Source organism: Ochlerotatus camptorhynchus, unplaced genomic scaffold (genome assembly GCF_037179485.1).
Source record: "Ochlerotatus camptorhynchus isolate MF236.1 unplaced genomic scaffold, CSIRO-AGI_Acam_v1.1 ptg000367l, whole genome shotgun sequence".
Classification (NCBI taxonomy): Eukaryota; Metazoa; Arthropoda; class Insecta; order Diptera; family Culicidae; genus Ochlerotatus; species Ochlerotatus camptorhynchus.
In genome coordinates, this window is record NW_027040855.1 from 202,716 (window position 1) to 224,209 (window position 21,494).

At 37.8% G+C, this 21,494-nt stretch overlaps 1 protein-coding gene across 1 annotated transcript in view; it reads right to left on the bottom strand.

Moving 5' to 3' along the window:
* Positions 1 to 21,494, bottom strand: part of LOC135709902 (netrin receptor unc-5-like) — a gene marked incomplete at its 3' end in the record, with an annotated part of 243,414 nt that overhangs the window by 167,183 nt on the left and 54,737 nt on the right. The gene's annotated exons all lie outside the window — the stretch shown is intronic.

A 21,494-nucleotide genomic window follows, 5' to 3' on the forward strand; every position in this document is an offset into this window, starting at 1 on the left:
ATATCTATTTGTTTAGTTACAAACTATTGAAAACAAATGGGTTTTGGATCTCAAAACTATTTTAACATTATTTCATATATCAACATTTTAACATTCAGGATGTTAAGAATTGAGCATGGACATATATCTTGAACATTTTCCTAAGTCCTAAATGTATAAAATTTATTCTGTGTGCACATTACCATATTTCAAAGCCATAAGTTTAGAAAATTATAGAATTAAAACTCCTAGAATTTAATTTGGCTTCCTATGTTTGATATTTTACTGATGATGAAATATTAAAAATCTAAAAAAAAAATCTAGTTGCACAATTCATGGAACTACCTAGAATTTTCATAAGTTTGAGATGCTTAAATGTATGAGATCCAGACGCTATGTGATTCCGTTACAAAAAGAACATTGAGCAACGATCATTGCTTGTACAAAATCAGTAAGCTTTCAAGCTCCCCCAATCTAGGTCCAAATTGTTGTTATGTAATAAATATAATCGGAAAAAATGTACCCAAAAACAGATTGTTTTGACGCAATTTGATTGATCTCCTAGGCCCCCTCCAGATAAATTTTCTAGCTACGACAATGGCCTGAGGCCAAGCTCAAACATTCCGCGTGTAAGATACATCCGTTTAGTGAAGATATATAATGCTGCATTAAGATAATTTATACAACCAGACAATTTTTTAATTTATCGTCAGACAGGTTTTTAAAACAGCAAAAACCTGAATTACTAACGACGAATGTTTTATACTATTAAATGCGGAGGGCATATCCAGTGTACTTGCTTGAGAATCTACAAGACTTCAAGTATACTTTGAAGCAAAACCACTGGATCTGCCACGAAGTCTCCTGAATCTGTTTATAAAGTCCTCCGTAAAGTTCCTTACTACCCATAAACGCATAAGTATCCTATATGAATAGGATATCAAACAGAAATGGGATAGCTTATGGGCTTTTATGGGCAGCCTAGGTATACCATCTAGCACCACTGGACTCATTAAAACAAATCTAGATTAATTTGTCAACAAAGAAACCGATTGCACAACAAAATCCAAAACACAACCGTATTAGCTGTCCTCGAGGCACCTGGATCATATAGTGTTATGACCATTGTTGGTTTCCCAACATAAAGGGTCTTCTTCTTCTTCTTCTTCTTCTTCTTCTTCTTCTTCTTCTTCTTCTTCTTCTTCTTCTTCTTCTTCTTCTTCTTCTTGGCATTTCAAGCTTAAGGGGTTACGCCTACCTGCAATTTTTCAAAAAATCGTTTTTTTTTATTGTCCTAATCGAAAGTATATAAAGTCAAGAATATTTCCTCAAAAGATCAAGTTGATCCGATGAAAATTGTGAAAGTTATGCGACGTACAAGAGTACTCACTTATAGTGGACTAAACCCAACTTGAAACTTTAAACGCGATTATCTCGGAATCATATTTTCAAAACCGAAATGCATACATTCGATTCGTCCGATTCGTTTTGATTTCTGTTCAGTACTATTTTGTGCAGTCCACGATCGTTCGGATTTCGTCTATTATTTAATTTCAATTTTTTACAGCCGATCAAAGACAAATTTTAAGGATCAAAAATCGGCACTTCAACTTTGCAAGGCCGCCATTTTGTCAAAAAAAAAATTAAAAAAAAACCGAACGATCAAGGACTAGTTTAACACATGCTTAACGATTTGGCATGGTTTTTTTTCAGATGATTACATCACAAACCGCAGTTGGCACCGCAAAAATCGTTTTTAGAACATCGTCCACGGGGAGCAGCCGTGCGGGGCACCACGTCGTTTTTACAGCATCGACTGATAAATGTACCATTTAATGTGTGTTCAATAAATGGCAGAAAACCGATTTTCAATATGTTGTGTCGTTTTCGAGAAAAAAAAATCCAAACTTTCGCTTTTTTTCGGTCTTGCAGGTAGGCTAATATTAGCTTATTGCGTGCTCTCCACTCAGTATTCTAGATGCACTTCCACAGTTATTAATTGAGCGCTTCCGATGCCTGTACCATTTTTGCATTAGTATAATTATGTGGCAAGTCTAATCATACTTCTATGTCCAGGGAAGACGAGAAATTTTCCAGCCCGAAAAATTCCTAGACCGGACCGGGAATCGGGGCCAGCCACCTCCAGCATGGTCTTGCTTTGTAGCTGCGCCTTTACCGACTGAGCTAAGGGAAGGTCCAACATAAAGGGTGTACCTTTTAAAATCCGTACGCGCTTAAATTGCTCTTACTTTTGATCTATTGGGTAAAATTAATTGAAATTTTGCATAGTCGTAGTTTAATGTGTATTGTTTACACTCTGCTAGTTGATTTCATCAGGTGCGCAAAAGTTTTCAAAATGGTGACGGATCGTGCCATCGGAAAAAATTAGGAATCGCGAATTCCACGGTGTCTGGTTTTATAAAACGGTTCGAAGAACGTCTGACTGTTGATTAGAAGCAACGAAACCAGCAGTGTGGCGTAATGGATGACGAGACATATGTGAAGGTGGACTTCAACCAGATTCCAGGAAACCTGTATATGACTGCCAAGGATAAGTGTGATGTTCCCGAGAACCTCCGGACACAGAAGATGTCGAAGTTCACCAAGAAGTTCTTAGCTTGGCAAGCGATTTGTACTTGCGGAAAGCGGAGACCTTTCGTTACCGCAAGCACACCAAATGGATAGGTGTATTTGGAAGAGTGTCTCCAAAAGTGGCTTCTCTCTCTCCTGAAGGCTCACGACGGTCCGACGACCTTCTGGCCGGATTTGGCATCATGCCACTACACGAAGGACGTGCTAGAGTGGTATAAGGCGAATGATGTCGATTTTGTGCCGAAAGATCTGAACCCCCCAAACACTCCGGAACTGCGCCCAATAGAAAAATACTGGGTTATTATGAAGGAGCACCTTCTAAAACCACCTAAAGTGGTGGAAAAGGTAGAAGAAATGAAGAAAGCATGGGTTAATATGCAAAAACATAAACTGTCGTGCAGAACCTTATGGCTGGGGTTAAAGCCAAGGTTCGCGCATTCGGATATAAAGGCGAAATAAATTAAATGAATGATGCCAAAACTAACTTTATTTTTTTTACTCCCTGAAAATTTGGTGATAATCGGATAAAAAACTCGAATTTTGAGAATCAATTTTTTGTGTGCGAATTTTAAACACCCTTAAAGAATTTATTATAAAACTAACAATATTGGACCCTCACTGTAAATAATCGCCATTGATGGGAGTTTACCTCAATACAGATTTCAATTAGCAGTGCGGTTTTCGTGCTACAATTTACTGAAAAATATCAAATACGTCATTTTGAAAAAAAATACAAGGACCCAAAATGGTCGAAGTTAAAAAAAATGTAATGATTGCCCATTACTAATAATTATGCAAAGTTTCGTGCATAGTTTCGTGCAAAGTTTCGTGCAAAGTTTCGTGCAAAACCATAGGATTTTTTGATCTAGATAAAAATAATTTGTTCATAATAGATCAGACCAAACCAATTCATAACTTTTGTATGCTGGTTCATGGCTTAGCTAAATATTTCCCGCGAACACGGAACCAGATGTCAGTAGTGTGCTTTGGTCAGAAATTTTATTGTTTTTGCTATGGTCATTCATGTCGGTTTGTCGGTGCTTGAAGCACGCCTGTAGATTTGAGAATATACATCAAAATCCCTCATCCATCGAAGTATGAGTTAGTTAGAGGAGTGTGCGTTTGATTCGTATTTTCGCATTAATGGAACTATCCAATTTTGACACTGCCGTACTTACAACCTACCCTCTTCAGAACTTTCTCTGGTTGATCTTTTGTCCAGTCGACCTTTTGTCCTTCGACATTTTATCTTTCGAATTCTTGTCATATATTCTTGTATCAGTAATATTTTTACTATGTTATGTTTCAATTATAACCTTTGGGGATTCCAATGTACATCTATCCTAATATTCCTAATTTCTGTCCATTTCAACCGCTGATATTTTTAAACCACCCTATGTGGCGAAAGGAACCGACTCGGGGGTGGATGGGAGTTGGTTCTTGGTCTTTTGCTCTTTTCCACCCACACCCCTTTTCTGACCAGTCTGTATGTCTGACACGCGGCATCATGGATGTTGTCTGTGTGGCCACTCTATGCTGTGGCCGTGTTCTACCGGAGGCATAGTAGGGCTTTATACAACAGCAAGAGAAAAAAAACATTCCAGAGCTTGTACCGCTGATGTTTTCGCACATATTTTGTCTGCCGTTGGTCTCGTGAGCATAAATTTTACAATCTCGGTGGCGGCGGCGGCGTCGTCGTCTGTGGTGGACTGAGAGAGACCCGTATGATGCGCCCCGTAACTGGAACCGGAGACGGGACAGTACTGCTCTAATGCTCAGCTCCATTTGAGGAAATTATGGAAGGGAAAGAGAAGGAAGTGTGAGCCATTTAGGCGATCGGTAAGTACTCATGGGGGAAACAAAAAAAAATCAGAGCAGTTGTTCTGAATTATTCATATGTAAATGCATGATTTCGCTCTTTTTTCTTGCTTTTACACTTTTATTGGAACTTAGGTTTATTTCAAGAACTTCAATGCCGTTTGAAAAAATCTTGTTAATTTTTGCGATATATAGGGTAACGGAGGAATTTTGGACCTTTGGAAGTCATTAAACAATTTTACGAAAAAAATAAGATTTTGTTGCAATAAATGGTTAATTCGTCAGGTCGTTGCAAAGAACTACATATTTTCGTCAAAATCCAGCCCAGCCCAGGGCTAAAAGTCTCTTTAATAAATATATAAAAAAAAGTTTGTACAACGCGATTTGAGAAACCAATAAGCAGGAAACATCACAAATACTAATATAGATAACTAATTTAGTTTGGCAGCTCCCGTGGTGTAGTGGTAAGCGTGATTGCCTCTCACCCCAGCAGGCCTGGGTTCAATCTCAGTCGGCGCCGCCGGGATATTCTGAGGCATAACATCTCTGATCACGCCTTCCTTCAGAAGGGATGTAAAGCCGTTGGTCCCCGGTTCATGAGTTGATGGGTCGATATGAAGGGTCCAGGTGTGGGAGCTGCCTCCCTGGCGTCAGTAGCATTGGTGCTCAGCACAGAAAACAAGGTGTGATCGGAAATGTTATGCCTCAGAACATCCCGGCTGCGCCGACTAGTACTGAACTGTTATAACGCCAAAATGAAGTTAAAATGGTCAAGACCTTCCAAAATGCTAAAATATCTTTTATATCGCCAAAATGGCCAGCATACGACAACATGAACCTTTATATTTAATGATAAATTAGTCCTTAAAACGTTTAAGCAACCTTAAAATGGCCCTAGTAACCCATTAATCGTAGAAAAATCTTTGAAATTTCTAAATATTTCAGAGAGTGTGATTCCGTTAAAATGTTAAAATTAGTTATGGAAAATTTAAATTCATCCATAAATTTGGTTGAAAATTTCAATTTTTGTAGAAAAACAATTTTAATTAGTTTTCCAAACATAAATTTAAAATAGGATAACATTATCAGAAATTTTAAAACATATAACCAATTTGACTTAATTTCTACGACCCATCTCAAGGTAGCTCACGACCCACCAGGTGAGTCGCAACCCATACGACGGATTTCACGCCAACTCATCCAGTGGTTGGCAGCACCCTCTCAGAACCTTATGGAACTTTGTGGGTGTGGAGACTTAGCAATTTTAAGCAACTTTGCGTACTTATTTTTTTCAAAATTTATCTCGCCTAACATTTGATAAGGGTCAAAGTTTTTTGTCGATTTTTTTTTCAAATCGATATAGCTTAAAAATGACAAGCCCTACAAAAAAGTGATGTATGGCGAACTTTTAGCAAATAATCTGAAATTTTATAAAAAAAATTTAAATAAAATAAAAAATCGGTTTCTACACTCTAAAAAAAATATATTTAAAAATTAAAAGTCATTTTCCCAAAAATGGTACCCCGTCAGATTTGCTTGATATTTTTTCTCATGAAAGGCAATATAATTACCTAACTTTTCTTCATACATCGCAAAGTGGGCGCTTTTAAGGAAAAAAAGTTGTTCGAACAACAACTTTTTCATGTTAATTTTTTTTTAGCGTGTTTCACTCAAAGTCGAATAGTAATACGCGCACAACCTTATTAAAATTCGATTAAACTTTATGGGTATACTTTTCGATAATCTGGGCGAAATCTAGCCTAACATTTGAAAAGGGTACAGAGAAGTTACCTGCAAATCGTCCAATAAGAGTTCAGAACAAAACGTTCTAATGAGGAACAGCCATCTCAGCATGGTTTGCACTTTCCTGTGATGAATTGTATTATAATATATGCATTAGGGTGTTTCATTTTGAAAAAAGTGATGAATTTTTGATAGGCCACCCTCCAGTTCGATTCATAGCCCCAAAATATGAACCTGTGCAAAAAATGGTAAAGATTGATGAAGGTTTAGAGGTCGCGCCAATGATTTGGATTTTGTATGGAGATTTTGGTGAATTAGTATGGGAAATTATTGATTTTCGTTTACATTGCTCTAACTTTGGTTGTAGTTGTCCAAACGTTGAAAAAAAAAATATGTGGTTGTCATGACAATGATCAACAAGCCTGTTGTTGTTGCGATGAAATTGGCGTTGTTGCCTTGTACATATTCATCTGTCAATTTACCCTATTTTGCCATTTTTTCACATTTTCATAATTCTTGATACGCTGCAAAACTGAGCGTAGCAACTGTAGGCTTTTTGTTTATTGCCATAGCAATAACATACTAAATTTTTTCGACATTTGGACAAGTAGAAGCAAAGTTATAGCGATATAAGCGATTTTTTAAATTCTTCCATAGTAATTCCCATACAAATTTCAAATCATTGGCGCGACCTCTAAACCTTCATCAATCTTTACCAATTTTTGCACAGGTTCATATTTTGGGGCTATGAATCGAACTGGAGGGTGGCCCATCAGAAATTCATCACTTTTTTTTCAGAATGAAGCACCCTAATATGCATACACTCTATCCAACTTCTATAAAACCACCCTCAAATTGTTCCAAATCAACAGGTAAACTAAGTAAAAATCACTTAGTATGTTTTATTCATGAAAAGATTTCAATTCATGTATTTGTGATTAATTTAATTAGAAAAATAATCATTCATTTATTTTTATGTATAAGGTGTGTCCATTAGTAAGCAATATGCATATATGTTTATACCTCATCTCTCAAGTGAATACATATAATAGCGCAGGTAACTTAACGATTATTTAAGGCATGCCTAAAATAATCGTTAAGTTACCTGCTATATAGCAGTTATATAACAACGCAGGTAGTCACATGAGAGATATAAGGTATAAACTTAAAGCACCGCAGTCTGTTTCTACCGACATAATCTAATATTTAAGTTTGGTGATATCACAACAATGCTCATAGTTGCTGTAGTGCATAGTTGTTGAAAGTGTAGTGCTGCATAGTTGTTGAAACGAAAAAGTGTTTATATATACAACAATGGAAAAATCTGCTGAATTGATTATTAAAAGGGTGCAATGTAGTGCCAACATAAACAATCCCAATTGCAGCCGCAATAATTTACGTAATTTATCATCAAGTCTCATAGAGAAAATACATTCATGGGGCTTTGATCATCAATTGGATGTAACAATGCGTATTTGTGAATCGTGTCGTGGAATTTTAGTGCACAATAGGACACCTCTCCCGAAAAAGAGGCGATCGGATGGAAAAGAATCAAGCCATGCTCGGAAGTTTGAAGAGCCGCAACCATCAACAAGTCATCAGCAATCAGAACATCAGGAATTTGATGATACACTAGGTAAATAATAATAACTTTAACTGTTTCAACTGTGTGGTTTAAGGATTGTACGATTTGCGACTTTTCTGAAAATTATTCATTTATTATTCAAAACTCAGCACAGGGGTATCATTGGAACAATAATCAAGCTACGATACATCCTTTCGAAATTTACTACATAAAAGAAAACAAGTTGGAAAATTTAAGCTTTATTATTATTTCAGAAGTATTGACCCATGATACAATAGCAGTTCAATTATTTATATCAAAATTGTTAGATTTCATTAAACAATCTATTAGTTTCACAAAAATTACTTTCATGTCAGATGGAGCAGCGGCTCATTACGGTGTTTTGTTTTTACTGCGGCTTCCCTTTCACTAATTTTACGAATGTTGTGGTGAAAATTCAGTGTGGAAAACGCGAAATTTATTTATTTGTTGATGAGAAATTGTGATCATTATCGAATCATGTGCAGCAAAGGTTTTGAATTCCACGTGAAGTTTACGGACAAGTTGCATCCAGCAGTCAACTAAATTGGTGAGTTCACTCATGTTTAATTTTTTTTTTTCATATACTTAGGGGCTGTTCATAAACTACGTAGACTCTTTACAGGGGGAGGGGGTGTTAACAAATGTCTACGGTCCATACAAATTTTCAAAAAAATGTATGGTCGATTGTCTACGCCGGGAGAGGGGGAGGGTCTAAAACCTCTAAAAATCGGTCTACGTAGCTTATGAACAGCTCCTTAGCTAGGGTAGGATATTCAAACAGATGCTTGAGCCTGGGAATCCCAGGCCTGGGTATCCCAGGCCGTTATTTTAGAAAATCGTTACAGATAGAACTCTGGTTTGAAAAGCATTGTTAACTGCTTTCGGAAACGTCATTTTATTCAAATAGCTTTTTATCCGGACTTCAAATATCGTCTTTCGTAGCGTTTTTGCTACTCTGTTCGGGACCAAACACTACTGCGACCAGTAAATTGATCTATTGTAGTCCTATTGTAGGCGTTTTTGCTTACTGAGCAGAAGATTATGGGTTAGCACTCAAGCCTATTTGCCTTATTGAGTTGATCAATCCTGGGTCTGTATTATAGAAAACCGTTAATGATATAATTCGGGCGAAACGATACGGTGTTTTTAAAGATCGCATTATTTTCCAAAATGAATTCAAATCTAATTCATACTTGTTACTAACGCCCTTCGCCCCGTGAAATAAGATAGTAACAGGTTTCCTAATGACTACTGACTACTGATATTAGGCAGAATATAATTTTTCAACAAACACGTGTCGGTCGAATTAGGATTTATCCCAGGCTACTATTGTAGAAAAACGTAATTGATAGATATTGGGCGGAACGCGTCAGAATTTTAGAAAAATAGGGCGCACGCTTGATCCGGTTTAAGATACATTGTTGACTGCTTTCGGGAACGTAATTTCATTTTAATAACTTGTTTACTTGTTTACCCAGGGCTTAAGCAATCGTCACGTCGGTCATAGCTTGTTATGATAGCCTGAACAATGCGTAAAGAGCAAACCGCGAAACATTGAACGTCGCGTGAAAGTGGAACTTAATGAAGGCCTAAGTGCTTTTTCGTAACTTTTAGTTTTCGGATTAGAAAAATCATCGGTTGCAGGGCAGTGTTACCGATTTATATTGGATGATCCAAAGCTATGTTGATCATTATAACATTAAATTTTGAATAACAAATGATAAGACAATCTTATTCAAATGTCGTAATAATACCTCTGACCAAGGAAAAATGATTTATATGGTTTTCATAAAAGTTGACGATACAAATACTAATGAGGAAAGGAATTCCGCATTTTCCTTTTCCCAAGTCCTTTTCCTCTCCTTCCCTTCCCTTCTTTTCTTTTCAGAAAGCGAGTAATGGCGCTATAACCATATGCCATATAGGGCTAGGACAAGAGTTAGTGCTCAGGTCCCAACCGCTAGAAGAAAATGGTAGCGAGCAAGGGCGCTATAACCTAGGCGAATACAGTATTCCCTCCGTATAGGTTACGTCCGCACACCGCTCTCTGTTGTCCTTCGACTGAGGTCGGCTGGATCGATTGAGGGATGGCAGTGGGTTGGCGGTGCCGTCCACGCTTGTACGGAGGGAGGACTGTACGCTCGAACACAAGGGGTAAATACCTGTGTTCCATCCCAGGAGATCGGACAACCAAGGAGTGTACATTAACTTTCTTAGCTCTGTCACTCCCAACGATTTATATAGCTTATTTTCAAATCCTGCATACGGAGTGGTTGGTACGGTATGTCCCCGCTCTTTGATTACCTGTGGATTAAATGTTAACCACTGTCTATACTTATTAAGTAGACATGGTAAACATTCACTTCCACAAAAATTAACTAAACGCTACACAGTAGGCCTGGCCGCTTTATTGTTTGTTTCACATCCTTGATGTGCAGCAGGCATTAATAATGACAAGAAAAATGATAGATGTATCATTTTCCAGGATTCTTTCAAGTACTGGCTGTGTATGTGTAGACTAGACTAGACTAGACTAGATGGAGCAGCGGCTCATTACAAAAATAAAAAGAATTTTGCCAGTTTGTGCAACTTCAAGTCCAAGTATGGATTGGAAGCAGAATGGCACTTCTTCGCAACGTCTCATGGGAAAGGCCCATGTGACGCAATTGGAGGAACTCTCAAACGAATGGCAAAGAGAGCAAGTCTTGCTCGAGATTATGGAAACACAATCACAACTCCACAAGAACTGTATGACTGGGCAGTTAAACAAACAGATACAAGCATAACAAAATTGAACTTCTGCTTCATATCAAATGATCAATACACAAAGATGTCCGATGAACTCAAGGAGCTGTTCAGTCATGTAAAAACTATACCTGGTACACAAAAATTTCATTGTTTTGTACCTATTTCTCAAAACATAATTTCTACTAAGCGATTTTCACATTCAAAGAAAACTCCGAAAAATTTCACTCTGTTTCCGATAGACTAATAATCAATGAAAAACTCAAATTATGTATGGAGAATTATAGGAAAATAAATTATGCACTAAACAAAAACACTAGAGTTTTCATTTATTAAAACACCATTCGAAATGCAGGAAAATCCTCTGTATTAGGCCCTTTCAAATGTTAGGCTAGATTTTTGTTTTAAGCACGCCCAGATTATCAAAAGGTCAAAATCTTTATGCTCATTAAGTTTCACCGGATTTTAATAAGGTTGTGCGCGTATTACTATTCGACTTTGAGTGAAACACGCTAAAAAAAAATTAACATGAAAAAGTTGTTGTTCGAACAACTTTTTTTCCTTAAAAGCGCCCACTTTGCGATGTATGAAGAAAAGTTAGGTAATTATATTGCCTTTCATGAGAAAAAATATCAAGCAAATCTGAGGGGTACCATTTTTGGGAAAATGACTTTTAATTTTTAAATATATTTTTTTAGAGTGTAGAAACCAATTTTTATAAAATTTCAGATTATTTGCTAAAAGTTCGCCATACATCACTATTTTGTAGGGCTTGTCATTTTTAAGCTATATCGATTTGAAAAAAAAATCGACAAAAAACTTTGACCCTTACCAAATGTTAGGCGAGATAAATTTTGAAAAAAATAAGTACTCAAAGTTGCTTAAAATTGCTAAGTCTCCACACCCACAAAGGTTCATAAGGTTCTGAGAGGGTGCTGCCAACTCCGAAGACGAGTTGGCGTGAAATCCGTCACATTAAGAAACGCTGCTCTTTTTTTTTTTTTTTTTTTCTTCAGTTTGTTTTTTCCGTCGATCTTGTTTTCCGTGCTGAGCACCAATGCTACCGACGTGCCAGGAAGGCAGCTCCCACACCTGGACCCTACCTATCGACCCATCAACTCATGAACCGGGGACCAACGGCTTTACTTCCCATCCGAAGGAAGGCGTGATCAGAGATGTTATGCCTCAGAACATCCCGGCGGCGCCGACTGGGATTGAACCCAGGCCTGCTGGGGTGAGAGGTAATCACGCTTACCACTACACCACCAGCGCCGTTAAACGCTGCTCTTGATAATGACCAAGATATTTTTGTCATGTCTCAGTTCACTTTTTTAACACATTTTATAACTTGGCGCAATAGCCACATTTGCATGTTCAGAATGTGAGCTGGACATTTTATCGAATGACGTTTCGCCGAAATACTTTTCGCTAAAAGACGTTTCTTCGAAAGACGTTTCGCCAAAATACGTTTCGCCGAAAGACGTTTCGCCCAAAGACGTTTTGCCGAAAGAGTTATTTTTCCGAAAAGCAAGCCATTTTCAACAGTTTTGAACTTTTCTCAAAGCTAAGTAAATTTGAAATCAGTCTCGAAAAAAGATTACGATGGTTCAATTTTTCAACCTGCCAAGCTGTTCTAAACTTTTTTTAAGTGAGCAGTTTTTTTGAGTTGTACTGATTTCAAAAAATTTCAAATAATAAATATTTTCGATTTATACGAATGTTTCTTTCTTTTCAACATGATCAGTTCTTTCGAGTTGTACTGATTTCAAAAATTTTTGCAAACAATTTCGTTGATGATGTGAGACTAGATGAGACTCACCCTATGTGGCTCAACCAAGACTCCCGGATATCTAGCTCAGTAACATGAGACCCCTGAGCTGTGTCACAGGGCCGGCATGCTACTTGGTAATTCGGAGGGGTACGCGGAACAAACTGTGCAGAAACTGTGGGATTTCTTAAGTGATAGTGAAATTAATTGGAAGCTAAAGTGTGGGTGGAAAAAGTCTAGAAGTTTATTAAAATGGAACTATGGTGTGGATGGTTTTATTGGGCTATTATGGGGTGTGTTCTATGGGTTTCTGCTTCCTTGGTACGTACCGGTGGTGTTTGCTGGACGATGGCGAGCGCTCGCTGGTGGTGATTATATTGAGCAGCTGTTGTTTGACCGCGATGGCGGTCCGTGGCTTGATCACTCCGTCGACAATGGCGGATCGGTGTCTTCAACTGGTCTGGAAGATGGCGCCTGGTGACTGGAGCTGTGGTAACTACAATGGCGGGTTTGAGGCTTGGGTTTACGCGTTGCGATGGCGGTTCGCAACCAGGGAATATAGCAATCCCTGTGCAGCTACTGAAGTAGCCTTTTCGGTGTCAACGGCGTCTCCCTTCGTTGGTGAACATCAGCTGACCGTGACAAGGCCACCTTGGTCGAGCCGAGAAAGGTCTTCCTCCTTAACAATTAGGACTACCGAGTCCGAGGATGCTCTCGTTTCTGGCAATTATTAAGCCGGAGAGTTGAAGGTCCTTGACATTTATACCAAGACAGTCGAGACTGACTTGGTCGAAAAGTGCCGATCGTGAGGATATCCGTGGAATACCAAAAAAAAGGTCCTGAATGAACACCAGGAACATAAAAAGGTCGTTCTCTGCACTTTGGTTCACTTTTGCACTAGACTCACGTCTTCAAGGCACAAACTCCGGTTTACTTCTCGGCAATGGTTGACCATTCCAGCTATCAAAAGTCCTCCTTTTCCCATCCAGTTTTCAATTCGTTCCTTATTTCCTCCATTTTCCTTCCTTGTAGCTTATCACCACCCATCCATATCATCTCCTTCGCCTATTGAGTTTTTCTACCACAGTTGATTATAACACCCTTTCGATCCTGTCACATCCAATCAAGCCTACAAACAAATATCATTTTCAAACTACCTACTAAAACAAATTTATACATTTTTCAATAACAGCAATTTTACCTACAATCCTACTAATCCTACTAACCCAACACTGACAATAAACAAACACTACAGTTTCCTAAAACAACATGCACAAATTAAAACCTAGGACATTGTAACTAAACGGTTACAGATGCTAGCCCAAGTAACATTTTACGTTTTATGAAGTTCTACAAGGCTTATATAAAACAACATTTATAAAACCTTGGTCACGAAAGCTTTGCCTTTATTACATCCACCAAAACCTCATTAAGACTAGAATCTGTCTAGTTGGCCCACCCTGAAGAAGGTACTAAAGAGTGTATTATCGAGACATTTCAAGAATGACTTGCTGCAAAAAGGTTATATGACGAATGCTTCTTCTTCTTCTTCTTCTTCTTCTTCTTCTTCTGCTTCTTCTTCGCATTTCAAGCTTATTGCATATCGCATATTAGCTTATTGCATGCTCTCAACTTAGTGTTCTAGATGCACTTTCACAGTTATTAATTGAGAGCTTTCGATGCCTGTACCATTTTTGCATTGATATGATTGTGGGACAAGTCCAATCATACTTCTATGCCCAGGGAAGTCGAGAAATTTTCCAACCCGAACAATTCCTAGACCGGACCGGGAATCGAACCCAGCCACCTCCAGCATGGTCTTGCTTTGTAGCTGCGCCTTTACGGACTGAGCTAAGGGAGGCCCCTGACGAATGCATTGAGAACCATTTTAAATGTGTGTGTGTGTGTGTGTGTGTGTCATCCTCTATCCCTCACCCAGCCGGGGGCGTTGGACAAGTAGAACTGCGAATAATTTGATCAAATCTCATGCTCCGTAATGGTGCCCTTTATGTTGTGAAGACTAGTACTTCAAAAAGGGTATCTTTTGAGGCAAGACAGGGTGTCCTCAACAAGTTAAGGGAACAGGATGCACTAGATGTCCACAACAGGTACAGCAAAACATCACATAGACGCCCTTATTCACACTAACTACTCAGGGGATAGAAGGTCAAGAAGAGCCACCGCCGCCAACTAAAGCTTGAACCGGGTACCTGGGACTCCCACGATATACCCGCGGCAATGGTCAGCAGACGATGCCCTGTGCGTATTTAGTATGTAATATGTTTTATTTGGATACACAAAATGTTTGAAGCCATGCGTCATCTAAACCATAATTTGCATCACCACAAATACACTTGTCAACAATCTTCAACTGGAACGTACTCACCAAATCACTTCACCCGGGAGCGCATTCCCGATGCTTCTACGCATATTTTTCTCTCCACTCCAACCACACAACAACCAAATATCACTTTTCTGTTTCAAGTCACTCCGTGCACAAAAGCAATGCACCTCGCAAAACCCTTACAATAGATCAGCGCCGTGCTCATCACCGCGTAAATAAACAGAAATTAAAATTTTCACTCGCGATGCCACAAATTTTTGGTCCGGGAGAAACAATCAAACCACGCAGCGCCAAATCTTCTGATGCTTGCAATTTTGCAAACATGATGAATCATGTTTTCTTTCTTGATTCTAAAACTTCTCGGAAAGCGAGAAAACCACCACTCACACACGTATAACCGTCCGGGAGGCAGAGTGCCAGCGCTAATCCGGCAAATGCAGCCGAAAACTATGAAAGAGAATGCACGCACAAAAAAGAGAGCAAATTTAGATGCAACCGTATCCAAAGGAGTTCAAAACTCGACTGCATTGAGAACCATTTGAAATCCTTATTAAAAGTACAATAAAAGCCATTTGGCATCAATTCTTGTGCCATTTGCCTTTGACACTTGCTAAGCACACTAAAAATAAAGCATCAATCAAGATAAAAAGGGATACATAAATATCGTCCGATCTTGCCAAATTCATTGTTCAAAAATGAATCTGTCAAAAATTCTCATAAATTTCCTCATCATTAAAGTGAAAGAATCACTAAAATTATCGTAGCTTATATTGTGGTCTATTTTTAGGTGAGAGATTTAATCTACTGTGAAATGCTTCGGAAGATCGAAAAAATAAGTCCGCCTTCGAAAAACTTTGATTTGACCAATTAATTTTAATTTAGGAATAAAAATATAGTTATATGTTATGTTAATCATTGCTCCCAGCCGAGACAATTTGTTGATTTTCGTAATCTCTATTACTGCTCATTGATGAATTGATGAGAATAAAGTTATTTTAAAGGAAAAACCATCCTGAAAAACGAAGGTTGTAAAAAAGCAAATTGAATAGCAACAATATGGCGATAGCATAAACCTTAATTTTCTGTGAAAAACTGTTTTGCTTTCATGAAATCGCTAACAAACGCAAAACATTTTAATGCAGTCCTTATGAAGATAATTTGCAGACCGAATTGTTTTTATCTGAAGCCATTTTGCTTGATCCTCTTCCGTTTAGTTTTATGACGGCATTAATGCTGGCAAAGTTGCCTGGAAAAAAGTGAAACGTCAAAATTTGATTATCTTTCGATAGTTTTGTTGCGTGATCATTGCAACGATCTAATCCAGCGGTTAGATCAACAAATTGCGTGACATCCTTGATAAGGGCAATTCATCTATTGGAATCAGTTACTCAGGAAGTGTATCTAAGTAACTTGGAACAGGTGGAAGCTCAATCGTTCCCGAAAAGTTTTCCTTCTTTCGGATGATGCTTGAAATTTTTGGAACGGTTAACACTTTCGCAGAATGAAATTGATACTATGGTTCGGAAGGCAGCCAATTTCCAGCTGACGGACAGCTTCTGAAGTTTCCTGGCAGCAGTTTTCCACAGTCCCAGTTTGAAACTGGAGCTATTCGACAATATGCTGTGTATTCCCATCAATTTTAGGTGTCTAATTTGACGGCTTCCAGTGCTTTGTAAATCGCATTCACTTCGCTCCTCTCAGTCGGCTGCTCTGTTGTTGTTGACCGATTTTGTCGGAGCTGCCCTCCCAAAAAGCTCTGGAATTGGATTCCTTTTCTCTTCCATCGATAGAATTGCTAGAATTATTACTCGATTATCTTTTGGAATTTCCTTGTGATTCTGCGTTTAAAAGCCCCACTACTGTCTCTAGGCGGATCCATCTTTTTAGTTTTATTTGTAAACAGTGGGAAGTTTTGTGATACACTTCATTGACACCAAAATGCTTCAATATATGCTCTTTGATCCCGTTTGAAACCGAACGGTTTTATAATTGCTTTAATAATGATAAAACACCTTTATGGAGTCTTTTGTCGTAAAATCAATAAAACAAATACCGATTGAATTACTGAACAGTTTTATAAAGGGATAGAATGCTGCATTAAATTCATTTTTAAAACCTGACACTTTCAGATTTTCTCCAGAGGTTTTAAAAGGTTTTCAAAACAGAATAAAGCTGAATTACTAATCAAGAATGTTTTGCACTTTTAAATGCTGTATTTAAACAAAAAATATTGCTTACTGCCGTTACAAAACCAAAATAAATAAGAGTGAACGCCAAAAGGCTGTAAAATTGTTACTTAGGAAGTAAAGCTCAAATGGAAACTGACATTTGTGCCTCTAAAGTTTGACGCTAAGGCTTCCTTAGAGTATCACCTTAACGTAAATTTGTATTTCATTTCACGCAACCGAGCAACTTGTAAACAATGTTGTTTACAACAATGGGCTCAACGGCGCCGGTGGTGTAGTGGTAAGCGTGATTTCCTCTCACCCCAGAAGGCCTGGGTTCAATCCCAGTCGTCGCCGCCGGGATGTTCTGAGGCATAACATCTCTGATCACGCCTTCCTTCGGATGGGAAGTAAAGCCGTTGGTCCCCGGTTCATGAGTTGATGGGTCGATAGGTAGGGTCCAGGTGTGGGAGCTGCCTCCCTGGCACGTCGGTAGCATTGGTGCTCAGCACGGAAAACAAGATCGACGGAAAAAACAAACCAAAGGAAAAAAAAATACAACAATGGGCTTTTGTACACAATATTTGCTACATTGCATGAAATGTCTAAGAACTTTACATGATGTATAATGTAAACTTATATGATATGGGACGCTCCATTTATGTGCATCATACTGAACAGAAATTTACACTACTTTTTCGAAATGTGTACAAATATTCTGTTCTTAAATTAATTTAGACTATTTAATAGGCGATCTTACAGCAGTATTAATGCTACATAACAACATTTTTGTGAAATCTGTTTGCATAAAAACTTCTATGTGAGTTTTACTACTGAGCAATAATTATCTTCAACAATGTTTATTCAATAATTCATGAAGCACTTAATGGTGTTATGGGGGAGTTGTTTTCTTATGAATATTTTAAAATGCATTTTTTTTGCGAAACAGCTGCATATATGAGCGTAAAATTTCTTAAGAATTCAGTGTGAATATTGGAATGAATATGTACTTGACGCCCTTCTGTGACCAGCACCTTAAGAGCCCATTTCAATAACAATGACGCCCCATCAGGGTGGAGCTTCTTGCACACGTATCAATTTCCAGTCGCCGCACCGTGTCCGTTGATTAATGGTTCCGGAAACGTCTTTTGATTTATAATTTACGCTATATTCCGTACAGCGCCGCATACAATCCACCTCGGAAACTATTACCGTCGTACACCCACACTAACACACACACATATGAAACCATACCCAATGTGGTCCGATCCCAGCAGCGGAACATTAACCTTTGTGATTATCACATTGTTTCCAATCGATTGCATTTCTAATTGATGATGATTTGGCGGGAGCCCTCGACTGGTTGACTGCTGAACCAATCGGTTGGCTCCCATTTCGAAGTGGCCGGCCTCAGAATGTTGCAGCTCGGGCTGCGTCGCTTCCCTTCCTTGAACACAGTCCGCACCAACTTCTGGTTTAAGTGGCCGGTTAATAATGAAAGCACTTGCATTATGATTCCGGTAGCGGGATAATAGGCTGCATAGTTGCTGCTGCTACTGCTGAGCAAATCCACGCCAAATCGAGAAAAGATAAACGAATTTCCAGTGATACCTCTTATAATTTCATGACACTTTGCATAAGTGTTCACTAGGGGCAATGAAACAAGTTTGAGCTGGAATTGTCGAAATGACGTCTGAGACAAAGTTGTAGGAAACTGGATTGCCTTTTAAAAATGCACCCTGAAAAAATACGTTTTTATGTGAAAGCTTATCAAAAATGCTAGTTTTTCTGATTTTGGACACAATGGACACTTTAAAATTAAACAAAATTGTAGAACATCAACTTCTAGTGAAATGAAGATATTTAATAGCAAGCAATATTTATGTTATTTGTGCTTAAGAATCAATGTTCTGGACTGAAAACGAAATTTTATGAATAAACAACTATAAACAATAGTTGTGAAAACAAGTCTGAATTGTTTACTTAAAGTTGATGTTCTATGATTATGGACAATTTAAAAGAATTCAATTTTATAAAACTTAGCATTTTTTATAAGCTTTCAAATAAATCAGGACAGTCATAGGGGTAACTCATGAGTAATAAGCTCCGAAAACCGATATGTTTTTTATCAATACTAACTGGACGCAGAAATACACTGAAACTTCCGTTTACAACGTATGTTTTTACTCAGTATGTAGTTCAAGTCACTTTTTATACAAGTTTGTTTTTTTTGCGGTTCTGGAACCAAGGTAACGTGCAAGGACCGGAAATCCATATCAGATGCCATTTTGAATGAAACCCAATGTGGTGGCTTCCCGTTGCAGAAAAACTGGGAAATACTATCAAATACCCCACAATATGGATATTTTTGTAATCGGAATGACATGTAGCCGGAAATAAATATCTGACGCCATTTGAAATCCAAGGTGGCTTGGCGCTTAAAATTTCACCTAACAAAAATGTATTGACTATAGCATGCTAAATTTGCATGAGACAACATAATTCAAACAAATAAAAATATTTTGACCACCTGAATGGATACAGATTCATAGGTCAGCTTTTATACATTTTATGGTGGTGCATATTAAACAACTTTAGGACAGTTCCATTAATTTCAGGAAAACAGAACATTTATATAAATTCTGGTAAATTCAGGGAACTCCATAAAAATAGGAAATTTGCGAGTTCTTCAACTAATGTTCCAAGAGCTTTAGTGAATAACCGAAGCGTTCAAAGGTGTTACAAAAACTTCAGGAAAGTTCTAAGAACTACAGGAAAGTTCAGAGTTTTGGAGAAGACTAAAGATCTTTAAGAGTTCATTCCGAAATTTTCAGTTTAGTTCTAAGAACTTTTGGAAATTTCTGTGAACTCAGATGAAGATCAGAGTACTTCATAACAGCTGCATTAACGCCAATAAAATTCCGGGAACTTAACAAGACCTTAAAAAAAACTGCAGGTAAGCTCAAAGGTCTTTAGAAAAATTCAAAGAGCTTCGGTGAACTTCTGAGAATTTCATGGCAGTTCCATGAACTTCCGAAAAATTGAGAAAACTTGATGGAAGTTCCAAAAACTTCCGGAAATTCTGAGAACTTCAGGTACGTTTGATTTACTTCAAAATAATTGCAAGAACATTACCGATGATACAAGAACAAAGTATAGAAAATTTTAAAGAAGTTAAGAGTCCCATGAATGTCAGAAAAATAGAGAGAACTTAAATTAAGTTCCAAGAAGTTTTGAAAAATATTGAAAACATTATGTAAGTTCCAGTAACTTCGGAAAACATTGGGAGAACCATCAAAAAGATCTGAAAATTTCATGGAAATTCCATGAATTTAAAGGAAATTCTTAAAACATCAAGATCGTTCAGTACAACATGGATGCTCTAAGAGCTTTAGGGTACCCAAACAACATATAAAGGTGTTTAAAATACTGCTGAATGACATGTATGAATGTTCAATTAGGTTTTTTTTTTCTTTTGGTTTATTTTCCGTCGATCTTGTTTTTTGTGCTGAGCACCAATGCTACCAACGTCAAGGAGGCAGCTCCCACACTTGGACCCTACCTATCGACCCATCAACTCATGAACCGGGGACCAATTGTGGAATATCTCAGTTTGGACACTTCGATGCGATTTTTTTTTAGGATTACAAGCAATCATGCAGTTTCAAGTCTTCTTGGCACATTTTAAATACTGCATTGGAGTTTTTCACGTATTTTTGGCCTTGAAACATCTGCATTTAATATTGGCGGGTCACGATCATTATGGAATACCTTAAAGTGAGTCGCAGTCAACAAAAGCTTGGGAACCGCTGCTCTAAGGTTTATACAATATTCCTCAAATTTTCTGATCAACTTTGAAAAATTCTTGACTTGTCATTGGTTATGGCTGAAGTTCCAATAAATTATTAAAATTTATTGCAGTTTCCCTGCAGCTGATGGATCTTGAAGATTCGTGAAGCTTGCTTTCTCCAAATTTTACAAAAGTTTTCTTACTATCCCGCAGTCTGTTCATGAAACTTCGTCCTCGGTATTTCCTTTCATTCCTCAGGATTTCTTCAAAGTGCCTATAATGTTTACTGACCACCTTGAAGTTCTCTTATCTTTCCTAGAGTTCTCACTACTGAGCCAGGATTTGCCTTTAATAAAAAAAAAACCCTCACGACGTTTTCTGCAGTACCGTGATTGTTTTCCTTCATGTGAAGTTGTGACAGTTTTCTTGTTCTCTAAACTTCTTAATGTTTTCTGGATTTTCATTAATTTTTGGAACTTCTTGAAGGTTCTCGCTATTTTACTGAATTTAATGGAACTGCCCAAAAGCAATTTGGTCTATACAAGGTGTGGAATTGTAGATCTGAATGTATTGGTGCACTTCGTTTTTCACTCGGCTTTCATTCCGCTTCGCACGATTCGTTTCTTTCGTTCACTCAATCACCCTTGTAGCGACGTTATAGCTTTTGTTTCGATCGGCGCTTGCCTAGAAAATTCATGTATGTTACCAAAATTAATTAATGGTATGCCACTAAATGTTGAGATAAAATATTGATTATTGAATGTTTACACTGTATATCATGAAAAAGCGGCCTATTTGTGAGTGTTTGCCTGTTTTCAAGTAAGGAGCTATCATAAAAATACAAATCGCCAGTTAATATTTGCCGACGATTTTACAAATGAATACAATAAAGCAAAATCATCATGCAAAAAAAGCTACGATTTGTTTTACTTCTTATTTCGCAA